This window comes from Microtus ochrogaster, chromosome 2 (genome assembly GCF_000317375.1).
Source record: "Microtus ochrogaster isolate Prairie Vole_2 chromosome 2, MicOch1.0, whole genome shotgun sequence".
Classification (NCBI taxonomy): domain Eukaryota; kingdom Metazoa; phylum Chordata; class Mammalia; order Rodentia; family Cricetidae; genus Microtus; species Microtus ochrogaster.
Genome location: NC_022010.1, coordinates 87,226,926 through 87,232,465, shown reverse-complemented (window position 1 = coordinate 87,232,465; position 5,540 = coordinate 87,226,926).

Genomic DNA, 5,540 nt, shown 5'->3' with positions numbered 1-5,540 from the left:
TTTTGGAGGTGGATTTTCCTTCCTTAAAAAGCAAGCATAAGGAGTACTAATGAAAACACAAGAAGGCTCTCCCTTGCCATATTCTTTTCCCCCCTCTGGCAGTACTGTAATGAGTACCTATTAGTGTTTTAGTTGTCACCAGCTACTCATGCAGACTACATTAATTTTGTTGAAAATGGTCATTAAGACAGTTAATTAATTTTAAAGTGTTAACTGATTATTGTCTAAGCACTATGCATTCACTAATTATTATTCCTTTCCATTAATTATATATAATTACCTAATTCCTAAAAGCAGATGAATTTTTACCATGATGTTCACTTCTGCTAATTTGGCTTACCAGATAATCCTTTGCACTAATGCGGAACCATACACTCAAGGGTTCAGAGTAACTCGATAAACCTTAACTGATTAATTCTAATGACTACTTGGTATCAGGATGAGACACTCTTTCTTGATAACTTGATTCTTACAGTCACCATCAAGCTGACAATTGAATAATGCCTGAATAAACAAAGATAATAAAATTATATGTGGGAATTATCCTGCTTCCCAAGTGAAGGACTGAAAATAAACCATACCTGGGATTTAAAATTACTCTGCTTTTCCTATAAATGTAGAAAAATCTAACAGTTATAGTTTAAAGAAATACAGACACATATTAGTATGATTCAAGCAGAAGTCCTTTTCTACAGCCACCTATTCTGTTTGTATACACAAACCTGAATGTACCGAGTGCATCAGGAGGACACAGCTTGATGCTTTTCATTGATATAAAACAATGTTGTGTGAAACATTTTACTCTCATGCTATTGGATAATATACTTTCCATTTCTGCATACTTCTCTCTGTAAGTTATATGGGATTTTTTTAAATGGTGTGTTTATGTGTAATCAGAGTTCATACATTTTTCAAAGCACAGTGTCTTTTTCATTTTTCTGTATTCCAATTCCCACTGATTATAATTTCTGCTTTCTTTTCTCTCAAATATCTCTTTTCATATAATAGACACTTAGAAGAAAATGCCCAAGAACACAGAATTGTTAACAGCTTGTGAAATAAAATAGGTGTTTAAGTTTTACAATTTCAGCCATTGCAGAAAATTAGGATACTTTCAAAAATAATTTTATATCTTTATGATAAGTAGCTTAGAGTAAGGATAAACTATACAAATACAGGAATTTTATACAAATGGATGATGGACTCTCAGTCTAGGGTAAATGGATAGAGAAAATTGCTTATGAACTAAGACACAATGAGTTACACAAGTGAGTTAAGAGCACACCATTCTTAGTTGTTAGGCTCAGTACAGGTGACTACTACTGATTGCTATCTAATAAAATCACCCTGGTCAAATTGTAATGATGCAATCCATCTCTTCAGGAAGGGAGATGTTCTAGTCATGGGCAAGGCATTGAGGTAGAGGGAAGTTCTTTGATTCTCACAAATGTCCACGTTCCTCAGAAAGGATTGAAGAAACAAAGCATTTGGTGCAGTAGAACATCAGTAATTGAAACGATGTTTGTGCGAAATATTTGTCTAATAGTAATGCAATTTGCTGTTCTAATTTACTATTATCAATATTATAAGTCATTGGACCTAAATTCTAATCCCAATTTGGCAAACTAACCAACAGTGAAATGATAAACAGATGCTCATTTTCAACTTATTCTAAAGCAATGTTGTTGGAATTTATGATCTTTTCCGTCTCTTCAAATGTAAAACTACTATTTTATTAAGGTTCAAATAAACCTGTTGCAGCTATGATACTTTTAGAAAAATCACATAATTAGTCAGGTCTGGTGTGAAGATCTACAGCCTCAGTTTTTGTGAGACCGACAGAGTAGGATTGGAGTTTCAAAGCCACCTTGGCCACAGTGATCATAGGACAAGCCGGGGTTGCAAACCAAGACCTTATCTGTGAAGTTTAATCTTGATTATTAACTTGTTGGGATGTGAAATCAACCAAGAGACACGAATCTGGGAAGATCCGCTTAGGTACCTCATGCTAACTGTGCCACTGGAGTTCCTGGCTGGGCGTGAAGGGAGGGAGTTTAATATTTATGACCTCAATTCATTCTTTCTCTTTAAATATCCTGTTTCTAAATAAAGTCACTTTGAATATGAGGGACTCACATATGAATTTTAGGATGACACAATTTAGCCCTTAACATTCCACTCTCTGGCTGCTAATATTCATGCTCTCTGCAATGTAATATAGATGTGAACCTGTGAGACTAGACAAATTATGTGCTTCTAAAATATGATGATGAGACAGGCATAGCATAGACATTTCCCTTTGCATATTGACAAATCAGAAAAAAGGAAAGAGTTCTGGGACTTGATCAAGCTCCGAATTAGCGATGCATGGCTCAGACACTGGCACCACTGGGTGGCAGTGTCATCTTGACAGCAGCCTAGCTCTAGGATTCTGTGGAGTGGATGTGCCCCTGAGGCATAAGGCAGCGCTCCCCAGGATCGCCCCTCTGAATCCAGGAAGAAATAGTCCAGACCCTGGGCCTGTTGTGGGTGGGGATGTTAGTCCTCCTGTTTTCGAAGGATAATACAATTGTGTGTCACAGAAAAAAATAGAACGCCTGACAACTTTCTTTTATTCCATATAGTTTCCTTTGTACTGTTTTTGTCCCCAAAGGCAGGGTTTCCTCTGGTATTACCCATTTTTTTTTTAAAATTATAGGCTTCATGTGAATTGATTGGTTAACATCACGGCTGATCTGTTGATGGAATAATTTCTAACCTCTTTCATGCTGTTTTTTTTTTTTTTACAAGACTTGGTTTTCAATATTTGTGGGCTGAATAATTTTCAAATCTTCAAATTCAAGATCTGACATAACAGTCCTGACTTTTATTTTCCTTTGTATTGTCTTTTGAATAACAGGGAAAGCCTAAATGAACCTTCGATACTTCTCTTAGACACAGCTCTTGTAAATGTGGAAAATCATTACCAATTTAGCCTCCCACAAATGACAAGAGCACAATTCACCTGAGTTCTTGCCACTTCCTAACAAGGGTTATCTTTTTTTGCAAGTTTCCAAAAACGTATTTCTCATTTCTGTCTGAAACTGAGTTGAAGAATGTCTGCTGCCCATTGCCATGACCCTTTGCCATAACAGACTCTTCTACTATAACATTAAGCCCAAATAAACCCCTTCTTCCATAAGTTGCATTGGCATTGGCATTTCAACAAAGCAACAGAAAAGTAAGTATGGTGACCAGTCCCAACGGGAACATCTAAAATATAACTTCTGCACCTGACGTTGAGAGATCACTGTGGAAGAATGGACAGAAAGATTATAAGAGCCAGAAGACCAAAGAGGTTGCTGTGACATTGAGTCTTGTAGTAACATCAGAAGCTACACCCATAAAAACTCTTATTGAGCCTAAACATGAGCTGAACAAGGACAATAGACATGCTAGCATATGTGTGGAAAGCCGATGAGGCTTCAACCCTTCCCAAATAACTATGAAGAACTAAGGAACACTGTGAGTGGGAGGAATAGTCTCCCAGAAGAAAAGCCAAGAAGAAACCACCCATACCGCTACCATGATTTAATTTTCAGAGTCACATAATACTTGTTTTCATTTGAGATATTGATTTGATATAGTTATTTTAATAAAAAATTTAAATAAATAATAAGTATTAAAACAAAATGCTTGTGTTTCATTGTATTCACTAAATCTCATACACTTTCCATTGGGGGAAGGAAAACTCCATCTTTTGGTAGATGAATTTGAAGAAGGACTTCAAAATATTTGCTATAAAACAAGAAAAAGAGCTTTTAATAATATATGTTGTGTTTAGCAAGCTCTGAGGATTACACATTAGTGCCTTCTCTTTCATTTACCACTAATAACTTCTCCTGCAGTTTTGTATCCTATTAGGTAATTAATCAAACATACTTTTTATTTTATTTCAAAGTCTCAAAAAAGACAAAGGCAGAAGCAAATAGGAATGTCTGCGTGCCTGAGGAATTTAAAGATTGGTTACCATTTATATTTAATTTTAGAAATTTACTTTGAAAAAAAAAAGTAAAGCTTTCAGAAGACAACCCAGAGCCTTCTTTTAACCAAAGAAGTGGCTGTTTCTAATAAACTGTGCAAAAGCAGACAAACATAACGTACTCTCCTTGGAAAATGAGCTCAAGAAAACTAAGTTCCCCACGTTAGTCAGTAGTTACAAATTATAGATTGGTACAAAGATGTGACTGATTTTCCTTCAGTCACCATGCTAAGAATAAGCAATACCCTCTCTGGGGAAGAGATTGGAGTGGGCTTGGGGATGTTGAGGGTGAGGGACGTGGGAGGAGGGGAGGGAGTGGGAACTGGGATTGGTATTTAAAATGAGCATAGATTGATTTAGAATTAGAAAACCAACAAAAACAAAAAGTAACTACACTGAATCAATATCTCACGTGGTTGACAAAATTGGAAATACATTTAATAAAATAATTTAATTTAACTTTGAGCAGCCACATAAAAAATAATTGTCTCTTCAATACTCTCAGCTTTGCACAGCTGCTTGGATGCATCTCATATTAAAATGGCCTGAGTTCAGACCTTTGTAAGAGATCTTTACAAGGAAGATTAGAGACCCACCGTGATGTCTTCCTACTGTCTTTTCTTCTCCCACCCTTCTCCCCCTCTCCCCACTCTTCTCCCCCTCCCTCTCCAGTCTAAAGAGCAGTCAGGGTTCCCTGCCCTGTGGAAAGTCCAAGATCCTCCCCCCTCCGTCCATATCTAGAAAGGTGAACATCCAAACTGGCTAGGCTCCCACAAAGCCAGAACATGAAGTAGGATCAAAACCCCGTGTCATTGTCCTTGGCTTCTCATCAGTCCTCATTGTTCGCCATGTTCAGAGAGTCAGGTTTTATCCCATGCTTTCTCAGTCACAGTCCAGCTGGCCTTGGTGAGCTCCCAATAGATCAGCCCCACTGTCTCAGTGGGTGGGTGCACCCCTCGTGGTCCTGACTTCCTTGCTCATGTTCTCCCTCCTTCTGCTCCTCATTGGGACCTTGGAATCTCAGTCCAGTGCTCCAATGTGGGTCTCTGTCTCTATCTCCATCCATCACCAGATGAAGGTTCTATGGTGATAAGCAAGATATTGGTCAGTATTGCTGTAGGATAGGCTCATTACAGGTTCCCTATCCTCAGCTACCCAAGGAACTAACTGGGGACATCACCTTGGGCTCCTGGGAGCCACTCTAGGTTCAAGTCTCTTGCCAACCCTAAGGTGGCTCCCTTAACTAAGAATTGTGCTTCCGTGCTCCCCTATCCAACCTTCCTTTATCCCAATCATCCTTTTTCCCCAAGTTCCCTCCATCCTCCCCTTCTCCCTTTTCTCTCCCCCTCTCCCCTTACCCCCATCCCACCCCACCCCCAAGATCCCAATTTTCTCCCCGGCAATTTTGTCTACTTCCCATAGGCAAGAGGATAACTATATGTTTTTCCTTGGGATCACCTTCTTATTTAGCTTCTTTAGGTTCACCAATTGTAGACTCCGTGACCCTTATTTATGGCTA